At 43.6% G+C, this 20125-nt stretch overlaps 1 pseudogene; it reads left to right on the top strand.

Annotated features, from left to right (window-relative positions):
• The window catches only part of LOC127657288 (feline leukemia virus subgroup C receptor-related protein 2-like), a 44208-nt pseudogene that overhangs the window by 14439 nt on the left and 9644 nt on the right, over positions 1-20125 (top strand).

Genomic DNA, 20125 nt, shown 5'->3' with positions numbered 1-20125 from the left:
GGTGGACCATTGGAGTCTTACCGGAAGGAGAGTAGATGTCGATGAGGTCTTCTCGGCGGAGATACCACCTGATAGTAGCCTCATACTTACTATCGGGCTGGACCTTTTAAAGGACAGTTGTAAGCGAAGTGTCCAGCTCCTCCACAGTACATGCAGAGGCCCTGGGATCTCCGCCTTTCCTTCTCCTCCTGGGAAAGCCGGGCTCGACCCACCTGCATGGGCTCGGGATCGCAGATGGGGCTGACCGCATACCCGCCTCCAGAGCGTTGGCCTCCAAGTCCTCCCGAAGGACGGTTGGTCTGTGCTTGCTGTTCCACTCTGGACAGCCTAGCGTCCACTCTTAACGCTAGTGCGATGAGGTCGTTGAGCTTGGTGGGAAGATCCATGGCGTATATCTCACTTTGGACGCGGTCAGACAGCCCATGCAGGAACATGTCCCACTGCGCCTCCTCGTTCCATTGGCTCTCCACCGCTAGGGTCCGGAACTCGATAGAGAAATCCGATACGGATCTCTCTCCCTGACGCAAATCGGCCAGCACTCTGGCTGCTTCTCTACCGGCAGCGGCACGGTCAAAAACTTGCTTCATCTCGGCAGACAGGGCTTGGAACGAGGCGCAGCATTCGTCCTGGTTTTCCCACACCGCTATTCCCCATAGCGCCGCTCTCCCAGTCAGTAGTGTCAGGACAAAGGCGACCTTGGTTCTCTCATCCTGGAATGTTCTGGGCTGGAGAGAAAAATGCATTGAGCATCGTGTTAGGAAAGCTCGGCAAAAACTGGGTTCACCTGAATACGGCTCTGGAACCGGTAGGCGGGGCTCCGAGTGGGAGGGATCCGCTGGAGGTGGTTGGGGAATCGGTGGTGCGGGCGACGCAGTGGGAGCTCGCAGAAGTTGGATTTGCTGGGTGAGACCGGACACCTGCGCCACTAAAGCCTGAACAGAGCGAGCTGTGTCATTGAGATTCTTCTCTTGGTTCTCCATACGAAGTCTGCTGTTGTTCACGAATTCCTCCAGACTCTCTGAACTGTTACTCGCTGCTTCCATCTTGGGTCAGATCGTTCTGTAACGAATGAAGCTCGGAAGCAAGTGCAAGTAAAACTCAGTTTATTAACTGTAAAGTTGAAATTATTAAAGTCCAAGGTGACGGTTTAGTGGCGCAGGAACTCCAATGGTCAGATGAATCCGGTGAGAAGCGTGGTGAGGAGTGCTGAACAAACACGACGAATCCACAAACATCCACACGAACACGAACAGGAACAACGAAGGCACAGGACTGGAGCTTAGAGGGATCAATACAACCGGACATCACAAAACAACGATCTGACAAAGAGATGAGAAAATGGTGAGTATTTAAGGGTAACGAAATGGGTAGCAGCTGGTGAAGGGAAGTGATTACAGCTGATTGCTGAACACGTAACGAGCAGTCACGCCACACACACATCCACACACACACACACACACACACGTAAACAACAGAGCACGAGACGAGGAAGAGACAGGATTTATGAACCGTGACAGTAAGGGTTGTGAAAATGTGACATACCTGCTCGAAAAAGGGTAGTTGCGCCCCTGACCATGGTTGCTATATGGATAGAATATTACTATAGTAAAACCATGGTTTCCATCCAAAAATAAAATAAATGCATAAATTGCAATAAAATAATAATAATAAAAATGGTTAGCCTAAAATATTCATGGTACAATATTACTATAGAAAATACATGTTTTCTGCCAAAAACCCTGTTACAACAGTCTATTGGAGCACTTTATTATAAGATTACATTTCTTTACAATAGTAAATGCATTAACTAACAATTAACTAAATCTTATTTATACAGTATTTATTCATCTTTGTTAATGTTAGTTAATAAAAATAAAAATTTTCATTTTTAATGTACTAACTAATGTAAACATATCCAACTTTTGATTTTAAAAATCATATTTTGAAATGAACATTAAACAAGATGAATAAATGCTGTAAAAGTATTATTCATTGTTACTTCATGTTAACTAATGTAGTTTATGTGGAAACTTATTTTAAAGTGTTACCACATTATTACGATAGTAAATCGTAATAATGGAGTGGTGGTGGTGTAGTGGCTAAAGCACAGGGCTGTTAATCAGAAGGTCGCAGGTTCTAACCCCACGGCCACCACCATTGTGTCCTTGAGTAAGGCACTTAACTCCAGGTTGCTCTGGGGGGATTGTCCCTGTAATAAGTGCACTGTAAGTCGCTTTGGATAAAAGCGTCTGCCAAATGCATAAATGTAGATGTAAATGTAAATCCATAGCAAAACCATGATACCAACAAAATTATGAGTTTTATTACCATTGTTTTTGTTTTCCTGTATTAAAACTGATTTCACTATGAATATCATGGTTAAAATATGGTTACTGTAGTAAAAGCATGGTATATTTATTGCAAGGTCAAGCAAAACAATATTTTTTGAAATTCCCGCCCTGTCCTCCAGGGGCACTGTATGTGTATGGACATGTGCAAGCGCCTGAGGAGAGAGGATGCGATTTGTGTTAAAGATGCAGTTGGGGGAGCCAGAGAACAATATGTGGCTAGGAGCTCAATTTGAGAATATTTGAAATATTCTGAGGTCAAATTTGATTCATAGATGTACAAAAAAACTATTTAAAATTGTGTAACATCCAGAAAGTCCAAAGGTGAAAGTCATAACTAGTTCTTTCCACATGGGTCAAAATTGACCCGTTCAGACACTGGAAGGAACGATTTGTTTTAAATTGTTATTTCTCTTAAACAATTATAGACAAAAATACATTTTCTTTTCAGTTTTGTGTGTTTTGATGGACTTGACAGTCACAATGTTTGGTTCCAGTACTAAAAAATATACAGTATTTATAACATATTCTTTACCTGTCCCGGGTCAAAAATGACCCGGGACAGGTAAATTTCATTTACCTGTTGGTATTTCATTGGTAGCTGAATTCATAATCACGTTATCTATAACAATTAATAAATGAACACCCAAGAGGTCAGATGTCTATACATTAAAGCTGTTTTGGAACAACATATATTGTGAAATGCCGATATACAAATAAAATGTGAATGAATCTCCACTGTATGATCTAAGGGCTCTTTATTGTTTTCAGTGCTGGTAAGTGTTGTTGTGATATACTTGATTGTGATCTAGTGAAAAGTGTCATGCTTTTTGAAGTCAGATTTTCATCTGTGGTTAATTATTCACAGCGCTGATTAGACTGACCGTGTGCTTCAGTGTTTCAGGATAAACCAGAAATACCGCCGTCTGCGGCTCAAGCTGCTCTCAGAAACACTCCCGCGGGACAATACTCGTACACGGCATCGATCGGGAGACTGCTCAGCAACAAACCCTTCATCCTACTCATCATCAGTTACGGTATACATCAACTTAAAACACATTCTACACATATTTTACTTAATAGGTCTGCACTGATAACACAAGTCAGATTAGATAAGGAGATCAGTTGAAATCTCATGCGATATTATTCAGACTGTTATCAGCGTTTCAATGTGATGTAATATCAGTGTGTCTACATCAGCTCAAAGCCATCTTTAGATGGGAGCTCTGGAATGATGTTCTGGATGTTGAACAGCATTATTATTCTATCATCAGTTGTTGCTGTTCTCACATGTTGATTATAAATAGAAATAATATAAAATGGAATAGTGTTGTGTGTGTATATAAAAAGAATTCAATCCAATAAAAAAGGTCAACAATTGCAAAGACATTGTGTTGTGCACACATTTGCAGACTAACTGTTCTGCTAGTGAATGTGTTAGCCAGATCATATAACTGGGGTCAAAGGTCATGAGAGTTTAGCTTCTGGGGCCGGTTGCATAAGACTGTTTTAGACTAGTCTTACTAGTTAGTCGTCTAAAATGTTGGTCTTAATTTTTTCAGTCAGTTGCATAAAAACTTAGACCAGTCTAATTAAAGACCAAAATGTTAGACAGCACACCTCAGGCTAACTTTTGTTTACATTCCATTTTGCCAATGAAAATAACTGTCAGCTGAGACAGTGGGGGCTGAAAGGGGCTTGAGTTGAGACTTGGTTGAAGACTTTGACTTCAAAAATGGTAACAAAATGTTGTGTTTTTAATTATATGGGTTAAATCACTAAATGTGTTCATTAAAATACATTTTGAAGCACTGTAGTCCTCTAATAAGCAAATATTCTCAGCGAATAAAAAATTTATTGAGCGTCCACTGTCGCCATTTTTTTTAAGCTGTTCAGTGTCTTATTTTTCCCACAATGCAATGCAAATTAGACTGTCTTACTAAAGACAACTGTGAGCTTGTTTTGTGCAACAGGCTTTCTATGGCGTCATTAGCTAGTCAAACTAATTGTTAGATGCAGTCTTAAGTTAATGGCTATGTTTATGCAACCGGCCCCTGATTATACCAGACTATGGCTGTGTGGCTGGGCGGAGGGCGGGGCCGGGTTGTGATTCTGCACACCCGGCCCCTAATCAGGCTAATTAACCCTCGAGAGGGATAAAGGCTGACCGAAGACGGCAGTCCGACAGAGAGAGAGAGAGAGAGAAACCTGTGTGTGTGTTTGTCTTTTGGTTCAGTTTATAATTCAAATATTATTTATATTGTCAAGTCAGTTCTCGCCTCCTAATTTCCCTTTAAAAGCTCCCAATAGATGGAGAATGTATCTCTGCAGAACAAAAATGGGCTTTTCCCAATCAGTGGGCGTTTTTAAACCATTGAGATTCCCTACTTTCATTGGATAGTTTAGAAACGCCCATCCCGGTTTGAAAACGCCCACAGATTTGAAAACACCCATTACTGTTCTGCAGAGACCTGTACTTTGATAGATGTGTTCTACGTCCTCCTTCCCTTCCAAATTCTTTTAAGGTAGCTTGGCAAGACTGGTCTTAATAAGAACACAAGTCCGTTCTCCGCATTCTTTGAATTGAGATTCACCCTAAGTTCACAGTGGAATACTATCTTGCTACTTATAGAATGCTGTGCATTTATTTGTATTTAATATATATATTTAAAAAGAGTATGTGAAACATTATGCCTTGTGCAATGATATATACTTGAACAGTAGTATGCTACATGGCTGTCATACAACTTTATTTAGTGCATGTTTAATTTAGTGCAGCAAGCGATGTCTAGTTATTGTCTTAGTTAATGTTTGTTTTGCATTTTTAATTAACTTTTGTGTAAAAAAAAAAAACATGTCTGAATAGCAGTTGTATCCAAAAGGCCCAGAGAAACAGCTGGGTTTGGGTCAGTTTTAGTATGAATTCTGGTTCGGGTTTGTAATCAATGAAAAACCAACAGGTTTTTTAGACATCGTGTCAAGGTTAAAGGAAATTCCAAGTTTCAAAAAAGCATGCTGAGACTCCTGTGTTGTGTTTTAAACCGGTTCATACTGTACGATTGTTTCTATCCTTTACGATTGCTGCATGTCAGACCGTACGATATGACCCCAGTAGAGATGCCAAGACAGACTGTGCGACATCAACTATCTTCTATGTCAGACTCTACGATATACATCTTTTCAGACTTACTGACGATCGACAGCATTGAATGGGCATTTGAAGTCATTAGTCCACATCACATTGCCTCATCCACATAAAAGCAGGACAAAAAAAGGACACGAATGCAGGCAGTGCCCCAAAAAGGGGCATATGCTCCAAACCACCAGCAAAGATGTAGGGAGCCCCTAACTCTGTGGAAGTGAAGCTGACCACACCCCCTTCCAGAGCTAACCCGCCCTCTTTTAGAGATCCCGCCCCATTTGAAGCGCTCTGGCCTGCAGCTAATCCTACTTGATAAAGAGATAACACATAAATAACAAGCCATATTTGTGTTGACATATCTCATAGTCAAGCTAGTATCAGTCATCTGATGCTGTGTTCTCTTACGAGAGGTTCTCTCGTATTGCGTAAGCTAGCTTACGCTACGGGAAAGATTCATCTTTTCTGAGATATTGAAGCCAAAAAATTATCCTTAATTTTTGTATCCATTGTTAACGGCAGCTGCAGACCTTGAGCGTGCTATCTAGCGAGCTCATAGGTTGCTCTGCGGCAACTGCTGCAGCCTATAGACGAGCTTGGGCGAACTCGCATCCAATGAGAGGCGTCCGCGCGCTCACTGCATCAAAGCCCGCCAAAATGGGCATGACTAGAGTGCATATAAGTGTAGTTCGTAGGCTGGAACCCTGATTTTCATCTCTTCAGCGAAGCTCTTCGCATCGCTGACCTGGAAGCCGCGTCGCCGTTCGAGGGGCATCAAGCAAGCGTGGACAGCGCTAGAAGAAGCCGGCCGTCTCAGCCACCTTCAGCCATCCTGCAAGCTATGCCATCCGACGACGTATCCTTTTTATTCAGCAAGCTAGTTCTTACGAACTACTCACAAAAGAGTACGAGCGTCTTTTTCAAGATGCCTCGTTCCACTTGCACCTCATGTCGCGCCCTTCTCAGCACCGGAGACCGCCACATCATCTGCGCTCTCTGCCTGGGACTGGGGCACGCAGAGCTCGCCCTCGCTGAGGGCGGATGCGATTTCTGCGAGGAGCTACCGATGTCGACCCTGCGGGCTCGACTCGAAGCGCTCAAAGCAGAAGCCGCCGCGCCGCCTTACATTCCGCCGCGCAGAAAGAAGCGCCGCTCCCAAAGGCTGCCGGAAACTGTGGTTGAAGCGACTGCCTCACCGGAGCCTCTCCCTCGAGCATCGTTTTCACCCTCCCCGCCCCCCCGGGACGCGCAGTTGCCGCCGAGCAGCCGCACTGCTGCCATCTCGGATGACGAGGCAGAGGATAAGGCCTGCTGTTCCATCATGGCTTCGGACAGCGAGGAGTGGTCAGGCTCCCAAGCCTCCTCCTCGGCCCAGGAATCCAGCAGGACCCGCGCCGAGTCGAAGGGGAGTTAACACGCCTCCTCACACAGGCCGTCGACCGCCTCGGGCTCGAGTGGTCACCGCCCCCTGAGCAGGCACCCAACAGACTCGATGGCTGCTTTCTTCAAAGCCATCGCCACTCTACACCCGCGGCCCGGGCCGCTCCCTTCCTGCCGGAACTACACACGGAGCTTGCAAAGTCGTGGAACACTCCTTTTTCGGCCAGGACCCGTTCCCACGTCTCCACCTCTCTCGCGTCGGTGGACGGCGCCACCGAGAGAGGCTACTCCTCCATCCCTCCGGTCGAGGACTCGGTAGCAGCACACCTTTGCCCGCCCTCCGCGAGATGGCGGTCTAAGCCTGTGCTCCCGTCTAAGGCCTGCAGAGCGACTTCAGCCTATGTTGGCCGCGCCTATTCCGCCGCCGGCCAAGCCGCATCTGCTCTGCACTCCATGGCCGTTTTACAGATCCTACAAGCGGACCTTCTTCGGGAGTGGGATGAGAAAGGCAGGCACCCAGAGGCTGTTACTGATCTACGAAGCGCGACAGACCTTGCCCTTCACGCTACCAAAGCTGCAGCTCAAGCCCTAGGGAAGTGCATGGCCTCGCTGACTGTGACCGAGAGACACCTGTGGCTAACGCTAGCCGACATGGGAGAAGCAGAGTGCTCCACGTTCCTCAACGCACCGCTCTCTCCGACCGGTCTCTTCGGCTCCGCGGTGAGTGGCATTGTTGACCGCTTCTCAGAAGTCCAGAAAGCCACTCAAGCCATGAACCTCTTCCTGCCGCGTTGCGCTAGCTCCTCTGCAGGCCGCTCACGTGATCAGCCTCCTGCACGAGCCTCTTCACAGCGCCCAGCTCAACAATCTCAGACTTCTCAGCGTCGACAGGGCGGCCGCCCTCGATCGCGCTCAGACAGCCGCCGCAGACCGCCGCCCCCCCCGCGGGCCTCGATTTAAAGTAACGCTGAAACCAGAGCAACCGAAGTCTTCCTAACTTTGTTGAACAAACGACGGCTCAGTCCCGCCACGGCCGGACCACCGTCAAAGCTTTGCCCCCTGTCAGTCCCCTTCTCTCAGGCTACTACAGTGGTGAATTTAGCAGCCAACAAGCCAGTGACACTGCCCGCTTGCTCAGCACTCAAACGCCGTTTCACGGCGACCCAAATAAATCTTGTAAAGAGCAAACATGTCTTATGTGTAGAAAATGTGCCCACAACCCAGTGTTCGCCCCTACACACAAGCATAACACATCCCGTGCCCCTATCAGAGCACGCTCTCATAAAGCGGTTACTGAACCGCTCGAGCGTCAGAGTCAATGAAGGCGCCCACAAATGCGTGCGGCGCCCATTCTCTGGCCGCTCTGTCACACGACCAGCCCTATGTGTAGAAAATGTGCCCACAATCCAGTGTTCACTTCTGCACACAAGCACTGCATGTCTCGTGTCCCCACCAGAGCACGCTCACATAAAGCGGTTACGAACCGCTCGAGCGCTAGAGTCAATAAATGCGCCCACGAATACGTGCGCGCGCCCATTCTCTGCCCGCTCTGTTACACGGCCAGCAAACATTCCTCTGTGTGTAAGTCCAGTGCCCATGACTATGCTTGCGCATCACGTAACAGATGTGACTCTTTCCCCATTCATTCAAATCGGGAAGTCACTCACAAAACAGCCTGTTCATGCTGTCTGCGAGCAATCATGCATGAACACACTAAACGCGCTCACACATTTTGTTCAGCCCTCTGTGTGCGGCAATCAGAGCGAATTGGCCATTCACCCTCTAGCGTTATGCTTCAAAGCGTGGGAAGCTATTCCAGGGATATCCAAGTGGGTGTTAAGCACAATACAACAGGGCTATTTGCTACAGTTCGATCGCCGCCCTCCTCGCTTCAGAGTGCGGCTCGAAACCACTGTGAACACGGAAGCAGCGTGCATGCTTCGTTCAGAAATAGCAAGCCTTCTGTGCAAAAGGGCCATAGAGAAAGTGCCACCCTCTCTGAGCGAGTCGGGGCTTTACAGCCGTTATTTTCTTGTTCCCAAGAAAGACGGCGGCCTCAGACCCATATTAGATCTCAGGGTTTTGAACAAGGTGCTTGCAAAAAGACCGTTCAAAATGCTTACAATCAGGAAACTCCTCGCGCATGTGCGCCAGGGGACTGGTTTATTTCTCTCGATCTGAAAGATGCATACTTTCAGATTCAGATAAATCCGTCACAGGCCATTCTTGAGATTCGCCTCGACGGCCAGGTTTATCAATACACCGTCCTCCCGTTCGGCCTGTCCTTAGCACCCCGTACTTTCACGAAGTGCATGGATGCGGCGCTCGCACCCCTGTGGAGTCAGGGTTTGCGAATTTTGAACTATTTGGATGACTGGCTGATTATGGCACAGTCACATATGGAGCTTCTGTCTCACAGAGCAGTTCTCCTCAGCCATCTGAACAGTTTGGGTCTTGCAGTCAATTGGACCAAGAGCTCACTACAGCCCAGTCAGACAATTTCCTTCCTTGGAATAGAACTAGACTCTGTGGCAATGACGGCTCGCTTATCTACACAGCGCGCGCGCCGTGTTCAGCGACTAGCCGCATCTTTTCAGATGAACAGCCTCACGCCTCTGAAGACATTCCAGAGAGTGCTAGGTTACATAGCCTCAGCCGCAGCAGTACTTCAGCTGGGTTTACTGCACATGCGCCCGCTTCAGCATTGGCTAAACACCCGCGCGTCTCGCCGGGCTTGGGCCACAGGCCGCCAGCCCATCAAGGTGACTCAGACCTGTATATCAGCTCTGCAGCCCTGGACAGTGGCCGAATGGTATCAGCGAGGAGTGACAATGGGAGCTGTATCTCGCCGAAAAGTCATCTCGACAGACGCGTCCAACACGGGTTGGGGCGCGGTCTGCGAGGGCTCTCCGGTTTTCGGCCTATGGTCAGTTCAGGAAAAGCTCCTTCACATAAATTGTCTGGAAATGATAGCGGTCGAGTACGCGCCGTGCGCTTTCTCCCGGTCATTCAGGGTCACCACGTCCTGGTCCGTTCGGACAACAGATCTGTGGTATCCTACCTAAACCGTCAGGGCGGTGTCAGATCCAGGAACCTCTTCCATCTGATCGAAACGCATACTGAGTTGGTCCCAGTGCCACCTGCGCTCGCTGAGGGCGACGCACGTGCCAGGCCACCTGAACGACGGCCTGGACAGACTGTCCAGAGACAATATTCCCCAGGGAATGGTCCCTGCACGCTCAAACAGTCCAGACGTTATGGCACCTATTCGGCAGAGCAGAGATAGACCTCTTTGCGTCCAAAGAGAACTCTCACTGCCCAATATTTTTCTCGAAAGCGAGGACGCCGCTGGCCCAGGACTGGCCCAGACGCCCGCTTACGCCTTCCCTCCCGTCTCGCTATTGCCACAGGTAATGCAGAGGATCAGGAAACGCGTCACTCGGTGCTCCTCATAGCCCCGCGTTGGGAGAATCAGACATGGTTCCCGGAGCTTACGCAGCTGTCACTGACAGCGCCGTGGCCCATCCCAGTGAGAGCAGATCTCCTCTCTCAAGCTCACGGCACAATCTGGCATCCCCACCCAGAGCGCTGGGCGCTGCATGCGTGGGTGATCAACGACTACCCGTCGCTCTGCCAGAAGGAGTAATAAACACCATCATACACGCTAGAGCCCCTTCCACGAGAAGACTCTATGCGTCAAAATGGTCTGTGTTCTCAAAATGGTGCACCGACAGAGACCTGGACCCGCGGACATGTGGGGTGTCGTCGCTGCTCGTATTCCTACAAGAGCTGCTGGATAAGGGCAGATCCCCATCCACGCTCAAAGTGTATGTGGCGGCCGTTGCGGTGTTCGCTGAACCCCTGCACGGCCAGTCATGGGGTAAACACGAGCTGGTCATCCGCTTCCTCAGGGGAGCTAGAAGGATGAACCCCCCGCGCCACCCATCGGTTTCTATCTGGGATCTTTCTATAGTCCTCGAAACTATGAAAGCCCCCCCCTTTCGAACCACTTCAATCCGTGGATTTGAAATACCTTTCACTCAAAACCGTTTTTCTGACTGCCCTGTCATCAGTCAAACGTGTGGGAGACCTTCACGCACTGTCTGTCAGCGCTGCGTGTCTTGAGTTTGGACCAAGTGACTCCAAGGTCATTTTAAAGCCTAGACACGGCTATGTTCCCAAGGTGATCGGTACTCCTTTCAGAGCACAGGTCATTTCCCTATCGGCGCTGCCAGCACCCGATAGTGAACGCGACGCCAATCTCCTTTGCCTGGTCAGAGCACTGAGATTGTATACTGCGCAGCTCCGCCGCTTTCAGACGCTCTGAGCAGCTTTTTGTTTCGCTCGAGGGCGCACCAAAGGTCTCGCCGCTCGAAACAGACACTATCTAGATGGATAGTGGACGCTATTGCTGCTGCATACGCGTCAAAAGATCCTGCCATGCCCGCTGGGCATTAGGGCTCACTCCACTAGAGGCATGGCATCCTCGTGGGCATGGTCCAGCTGGATTTCCATTCACGACATATGTGTGGCAGCGGGATGGACTTCCCTCCACCTTTGTCAGATTTTACAATATGGAAGTGCCCGCTCTGCAGGCAAAACTACTAGCGGTTTAATACGCTACAGCTCCCCTGGTGAGCTGCACTGATGGGTCACATTCCACACAGACCGCACCGCCTCTGTCGTTCCCTTCCCACTATGTGCTTATGTATTACACAATCAACGACCCGCATTCTTGCCGGCCAAATATTATTTCCCCACTCATAAGGGCTCCCCGGTCCCCCCTAATTCCCTGGGGCTCATACAGTGGATGCTTGGTGCGCACGGCGTTGACAATGGGTTCCCGTAGCGTAAGCTAGCTTACGCAATACGAGAGAACCTCTCGTAAGAGAACGTATCGGTTACCTAACGTAACCTTGGTTCTCTCTAGATGAGGGAACGAGTATTGCCAGTGAAACCAGCAAAAAATGTATATATTTCTATGACAGCATGTTTCTCATTATCTTTGTGCTTCACAGGACTGAATGTGGGCTGTTTCTACAGCGTTTCCACTCTGTTGAACAGAATGATCATGGAGCATTACCCTGTGAGTCTCGCTGTCAACATCCACAAGTCACATTACATGATCTCAGGGTTTAACACCCTGCTGTTAGCTATATGACACTTCTGAATGGTGCTTGCATTAACAAAAAGAAGTCTTATTTAAAGACCCTTGGACTACCATGATACATGACTCTTATAATATTTATCGTCTCGCTCACAGGGTGAAGAGGTGAGTGCTGGGAGGATTGGTTTGACTCTTGTTATCGCTGGGATGGTCGGCTCTCTCATCTGTGGAATCTGGCTGGACAAAACCAAGACTTACAAGTGAGCTATACATCTTGACAATATACACACAGTGCAGATGTACAGTTCTAAGGAGCAATTTCCAACAATTTTTATATATGCAGTATATATTGTTTCCAGAGCTCCACTGTTAGTGGCAAGAAAAATTATGTGAACCTTTTGGAATTAGCTGGTTAATGAATCAAAGAGAGTGCATGTTACACCACTCCTTGTCTCACTTCACTGGCTGCCGGTTGATGCACGTATCAAATTCACAGCTCTGATGCTGGCATACAGAACAGTCACTGGGTCTGCTCCAGCATACCTAAAATAATTTCTGCAGAGCTACGTTCCCACCAGAAGCCTGCGGTCGGCTAAGGAATGGCGCCTTGTTGTACCAACACAAAGAGGCACCAAAACACTTTCCCGGGTTTCATCGTACTACGTTGGTGGAATGACCTTCCAAACTCCATCCGTGAAGCTGACTCACTCTCTGTCTTAAAACAACTGGTTAAAAGCACATCTTTTCCATGAGCGCTTAACCAGTCACAAAATAAAACATCTTTACTTTATTGTGCTTCAGTCTGTTTTGATTACTCCTAATCTGATGCTAGTGAAACTTTGTAATACAGCACTTTTCGTACCACTGTCTCCTTAAGTTGAATCACTTATGATGTATTCCTCTTTTATATGTCACTTTGGATAAAAGCGTCTGCCAAATGAATAAATGTAAATTTGCTGGTTTTCTGCATTAATTGGTCATAAATGTGATCTCAGCTTCATGAAAGTCACAATTATAGACAAACACAATGTGCTTAATCTAACAACACACAAACAATTATAATCTTTCATGTCTTTATTGAACACCTCTTATTTAGCATTCAAAGTAATGTGGAAAAAGTAAGTAAACCCCTAGGCTGAAGATGTCCAAAAAATTCTATTAGATTCAGGAGTTGGCAATCCTGGCACCCAGTTAATAAAAACGAGATTGGAGGTGTGGGTTAGAGCTACTTTGACTTATAAATAGCACTCAAACATTTTAAGTTTTCTATTCACAAGAAGCATCTGCTGATGTGGACCAGGCCTCGCAAAAAGAGATTTCAGAGGACCTATGATCAAGAATTGTTGCTTTGCATAAAGTTGGAAAGGGTTACAAAGTTATCTGGAAGAGTTTAGATATTCATCTGTCAACAGTTAGACAAACTCTCTATAAATGGAGATGATTTAGTACTATGGGTACTCTCACTAGAAGTGGCCGTCCTGGCAAGATGACTCTTAACGACACACCGCAGAATGCTCAATGAGGTAAAAAAGATCCCCTGAGTGACAGATAAATACTTGAAGGAATCATTGGAACTGGTAACATCTCTGTTCATGAGTCTAATATACAGAAAACATTAAACAGACATGGCATGGACATCATAAAGGAAGCCACTGCTTTCCAAAAATGCTGCACTACATATGACATAAAAAGGGTACTGCATACAAACATGAAAACATCATCCCAACGGTGAAGTACGGTGGAGGGAGCATCGTGATTTGGGACTGCTTTGCTGCTTCGGGGCCTGGACCGCTTGCCATCATCGAGGGAAAAATGAATTCCCAAATCCATCAAGATATCCTACAGGATAATGTCAGGGTGGCTGTGCTAATTCCAGAGGGTTCACATACGTTTTATTGCCAATGTAGTTCATAAAGTTAGTATAGCTTTCTTGCAGCAAAATAAATAAATAAATCATACAGTTTTTCATGACCATTTCAAACCTCTCTATGAGCCTAAGAATTGAACAGGAACAGGTTTCCTGCTGTCTTGAAAAATTGCCCCTGTTTGTGAAATGTTTGAGTTTTGAGGTCTGAAAGTTACAGTATGTTTTCATATTATAGTGAACTCTCAAAAGTATTTGATTAGTTATGATGTCACCCCTATAAATATTTCCTGGCCAGTGTGTAATAAAAGGAATATTCCAGGTTCAATACAAGTTCAGCTCAATCAACAGTGTTTGTGGCATAATGTTGATTACCACAAAAACAAATGGGTTATAGTGAGACAATTTGTACTAGATATAACTTACTAAGAAAAGGTTATTAAGTGATTTTATCTCAACAAAAACATTCAAAGTTACTTTGTAAACTAGTATGCCAACTGCCATTGAACACTAGTCATCGTTATCCAAATGTGTTAATGGAGAGCTCTAGTGTGGATGAGAGCTGTGAATGTAGTGAAATGAATGAATGAATGTGGACATGGCCTGAGAGGGAAGTCCTGCTGTGACTGAAGTTAACTAGCTACTTATTGAAATAATTGTGTAATCAGGAAATGCAAGGTTAGATTTCATCTCATTTGAATGTCAATACATGTGCATTTCCTGAAGTAACAAACAGAAAATGTGCAGAAATCTAAGTACACTTAATAATAAACTGAGGTAACTGCAGTTAGCCTGTAATGAGCTTTTCTTCATAATGAACCTGCTGTTTATTTTTACTGTTTTAGAGGATTTGCAGAGTTAGATCAGAGATTACAGGCATTATTACTCACTCTGCACATGTTTCAAGAATGCAGAACTGAATTGATGGAAAGTTCTTGTTATATCATCTCTCTGGGCAGAAAAGAACATGTTAAAGTAGTGGGTGGGGCCAAGCGTGTGATGATGTAAAGTAGGTGCTGATGTTTTTCAGATTTTGAAAATGCTGAAATTTGAAACAATACATATACTACTTTTCCTATTAAAATGCATTCATTTCCATCTTTGGAAAGAAAACAGAACAAAATGTATCAATATAATGCTTTAATAACATTTTCAAACAAACCTTTCCACAGTATAAATATATTCAAGTAACATGAAATTTTTCCCAAGTCTAAGTGTGAGTTTGACTAATTGAAAGAACTAGTCCTCACATAGGTTGTATATTCATTGCAGTGATCATTAAATCTGTTCATCACGATTCGCGTCAGAGCATCAATGTCAGAGTTAAGAGTCGCTTTATACTCCACATGAAAAGCGCATACGGACAAAAATGTCCATTCTGTGTTTGGGTGATATTTAAGACTTGGCGTGCTTCTTTGGTAATTAAAATGCACCTTACATAGGCTTAAAATACTTGATGTCTATCAAGTCCATCTGGGCTTGTTTTGTACATCAAATAGTGCTAAGAGCTCTTTCCTCCATCATGTTATCACTGACAGAGAAGCGCTGTTGTGTGTGTGTGTGTGTGTGTGTGTGTGTGTGTGTGTGTGTGTGTGTGTGTGTGTGTGTGTGTGTGTGTGGCATCAGTATAATGACTCCGGGCGGACACATCGCAAAGGTTCCGCCCTTCCCAACAAGTGTTTCTGCTGGAGTATTCCTGATGGTGTGTTAACTGTAACACGTTAATTGCAAATTAGAATAACGTACGCATTAAAGGTTTTTTTAAATAATCGTATGTGTTAACACTTTAATTCTGACAGCTCTAATATACATCCAAATGTTTAACTGTGATAATATCTATATATTAAGGTACAGCATTGGGTTACAGACACTATTCCACAATAAGGGGAACTCTGAGGCCACCTATAGGCTATACTTGACATTGTTATGGCACTCCAGTGTTTTCATAAATATTCAACTTGGCTTTTTACTCAATTAAAGGTAACAATTTTATATATATAAACATATATAATGGTGTAATTTGAGCTAATTGAGTTCTAAATACATAAAGTCCCCCCAAAAATGCAAAAATTGAAAGATTGTGTTATAACTATGAAAGCAGTGTTGTGTAGTTTGGAAAAGATGGGTTACACAAAGACTGGTCTGGACATTTTTGCGAGTGTTGCTCCAGCATGAACGTAACACAAGGGTTAGGCATTTTAGTGAAATCACAATATTTAATTTCAATAAAAGCAAAATTTTGGTCAAATTAGACTTTACTACATTCTATATAACTCATTAAAATATAATGGTGTTGAATTGGGGCATTAAAAATAGCATTTATTTGAAAAGTTATTTTGCATTACACACTAATCTATCAAACATTTCCATACCCATTATAAAGACTCTTCACTGTAATGAAGCTCTGGTTTAAAAACTGCCCTTTCAATGAGCACAAATCATCCTGGCACTTGTAATCGCCACTCAGATTTGCCCCAGGCGGGTCCCAGCAGCAGCAGTAAAGTGGGGCATTATCTTACGCGTGGTTGTACAGAACGGTGCTTCTTCTTAGTACACTGTTTGTTTAAATAGAGCTATAGCCAAAAAAGACAGTCTCACATGTACAGGAACCCTGTTTTTCTAAGGAGACTGTTTATGATTGACACAAGCTGACACATGCGACAAAACATTCCCTACAACTGAAACCGACATCAGTTTTGAAAATAGCAACATTGACACTTCATAGATGATCATTAGCATGTTCTTAACACAGATGTACCATTTCATTTAGTTTATTCATAGTTGTGTACTTTATTTGATCAATATTTTGACCGTTTCATTATCACACACTACTCCTAACACCACCTGTCCTCAGAACGTCACTCAATAAATCATATTTATACACAGGAAAAACCCAAATATATAATGGATATCTTTCAAAGTTATAATGTCTTGATAGAAAGGAAGAAGTTCGTTTAAAAAATAACTTTTGTATTTCAATTTCATAACAAAATTCATCCATCATATTTTATTGGGTAATGTTTAACAAAATGAAATGCCAAAAAATAATATTTAGATTTTTATTCGTTTAACTTTGTTAAAAATGTAATTTGATGCAAGTAAAATATGTAAATTCTAAAAATAGGCACAAATATTTATATATATATATATATATATGTGTGTGTGTTATTTCTCAGATATTTATGAAAATATTTACACCATTAGGCAGTATGAAAGTCAACCTACATCCTGAATTTCACCTGCTCTGAGGTCAACAAGGTCACTCAGCCTCTAGTACAATAGTGTGATATAATTAGGGACTTGTGCTTTTATTTTCATGTGTTTCATGAAACCAGTATAAATCAACAGCATCACACAAATTAAAAAGGTTTTTTCTCATTGTAAGTAGAACAACATCTAGCAACATCAGAAAAAACGTGTTACTGGATTTAATAGATGTGTGATGGATATTTTGTCAGCAGATGTTCTTGAAACTCTCCTGTAATCTCAATTCATTTATTTATTGATGCGATTAAACACATTATTGTTATATCTGAGTGTTTATGAGTAATTATTTTGATGAGTATATTTTGACATTCACATATACTTTGTCAACAGTCATGCGTGTTATTTCTCTTTGTCTTTTCCCAGACAGACGACACTCTCAGTTTATCTGCTGTCTTTTGTCGGGATGGTCGTCTACACATTCACCCTGGACTTGGGTCATCTGTGGGTCGTGTTCCTCACGTCAGGAGCAATGGGGTAAGAGTGTGACCGTAATACTGTAACCTAAAGGGACCACAAGAAGTATTTGGACACTTAAAATTGTCTGATTGTCATTGCAATAGATAGCATAATATCAAAGTAAGCAACATTTATTTTAAAGATAACACAAGAACACTTTTCAACCATAACATTTACATATACTATCCAGGATATGTTGAATAGGATGCAATGCTTTTTCTCTCAATGCTGCTGAAGGAAAAGTTGACTTGTTTCCAATTTAAATGATCAAATACAGTTTTTGGTACAATCCTTCATGGTTAAAATGCAGATTGAATCAAATCTACTGGGCTTTTATTGAAACTCAAGGCATTGTGCTTCATTAGGAAGTCTAAAAGTCTGGTGTTTAAAGTACTGTAGAAAACCTGAGGTTAATAACCTAAGTTACTGTTCGCACAGATGCCTTGGTCGTTGTTAGGGTCCAGTTTGTCACCACTCTTATAAATGGAGCTAATGAGACCCTGATTCTAGATTTCAGGGGAATAACCTGATCCAGATTGAATTTTTCCACATTTTCTGTGCTGATTTTGGAGGAAAGTCTAAAGGCTAATTCAGAATCTAGGGTACAGGGTTTTAACATCTGTTAAGAAGTTATGGGAGAGAGACCTGAATTTAGTACTGGAGGATGGAGAATGTGTAGGATTTCAAAAAATGTCAAGTCTATGTCAAGGGATGCAAGGGTGCACCTCATTCAATTTAAGATTCTGCATCATTTTTATTGGACTCCCTCTAGACTATATAGGCTTGGCCTTAAAGACACACCTACTTGCTGGTGATGTTAACTGGAGGATGGGGACATAGCCCATGTTTTTGGGAGTGGGTGGGAGGCACATAACTGATAAAAGTTGATTCCTTTGTATTGTTGTGTTGTTTGTTTAAATATGTGTATGGAATCAATAAAAATATTGTTAATGACAAAAAAATACAAATATCAATGTAACTGATATTAAATGTACATAAGTATCAAAAGTACAAGTAAATTATGTAAATAATGGCACAGCTGGTCATTGTAGAATCATACACATGGGACCTTGGTGAAATGTAAAAGTAGCCACATTTCATTACACATATAAACAGTGCTCCAGGAAAGGCGGGAGACTTGAACAAATGTCAAGGCACATAAGTTGATCATTATTTCACACAACACACACTATCCAGCAAACTGATTTTGATTCAAATCGGTTTGCTAAATGATTCATTTAGATTGCTTTTCAAAACGATTTTGAGATTCAAAAGAAAACAATTGATCAGGAGAAGCAACTCACCTCGTTCGCAAATCAGACATCAGTATCAGAGTCACATACAGGTTACATTTACAGTTGTTATTTTTTGCATTGTGCAGTCCCAAAAACTGCCAAACGGGTCTTTAGAAAAGAATCGAATCAAAAGTATTTATTTTCTCTTCATGAAATGTAGTGAAGAAATATTTAAAAAATGTACTTAAGGACATGTACATTTCTGGTGTTTCTGATGTCTTCTGTCTGAAGGTTCTTCATGACGGGTTATCTGCCGCTGGGTTTTGAGTTTGCAGTGGAGCTCACTTACCCAGAATCAGAGGGCACTTCATCAGGACTGCTCAATTGCTCAGCACAGGTCAAACATTTGTTCTGTTCCTTTATACAGTATACACCATTAGCCAGAACATTAAAACCACCTGCCTAATATTGTGTAAATTGTGATAGAAAATTGTGAATATCTGAACAAATATCCTTCATACCAATTATCCCTACAAGCAGGCACCATTATCAACTGTGTTAATAATCTTAAAATGGCCAAATATCAGCCAATTAATCAGCCTGCCAGATCACTAATTCTAACCAAAACCTCAGCCAACTTTGTGGACCTGCTTACCTGTTTTGAGGAAGATGTGAAGGTGTATTAAGTTAACTGCACGTTTACATAAGCAACTAGTGCATGATTAACAAAAGAGTGATTGTGTAAAGATCTTTGTTTTGTGTGCAGATGTTTGGAATCGCATTCACCATCATTCAAGGCAAAATCATTGATCACTTTAGCACACAGGCTGGTAACATGTTCCTCTGTGTCTTCCTTCTCATTGGCTTCATCATGACAGGTGCAAACACAATGCTCACCACACCAACACTAAACGCCAAACTCAACACTTGACCACTTAACACCACATGAATACTAAACACCACTTTCATCACACGACTGATGGAGATAAAACACCACACTTGTGACCACTTGTTAAAATACACCACTTATCAGAGGACTACTAGTTATAAGCACCAAACTCAACACATGACCTTTGAACACCACAATGATCACATGGCCGCTTGATAAAACACCACACTCATCACATGACCACTAGATAAAACCCCACATGCATCACATGACAACTTGATAAACCATCACACTTAGCACATGAATGCTAACATAAACACCACACTCATCTCATGACCACTAAACGTCACACTCATCACATGACTACTAAACACCACACTCATTACATGACCGCTAGATTAAACATCCCACGAATCACACCACACTTGTCACATGACAGC

This window comes from Xyrauchen texanus, chromosome 16 (genome assembly GCF_025860055.1).
Source record: "Xyrauchen texanus isolate HMW12.3.18 chromosome 16, RBS_HiC_50CHRs, whole genome shotgun sequence".
NCBI classification, from domain to species: domain Eukaryota; kingdom Metazoa; phylum Chordata; class Actinopteri; order Cypriniformes; family Catostomidae; genus Xyrauchen; species Xyrauchen texanus.
Note: the sequence above shows the minus strand (reverse complement) of the source record. Positions and strands in the feature narration are given on the sequence as shown.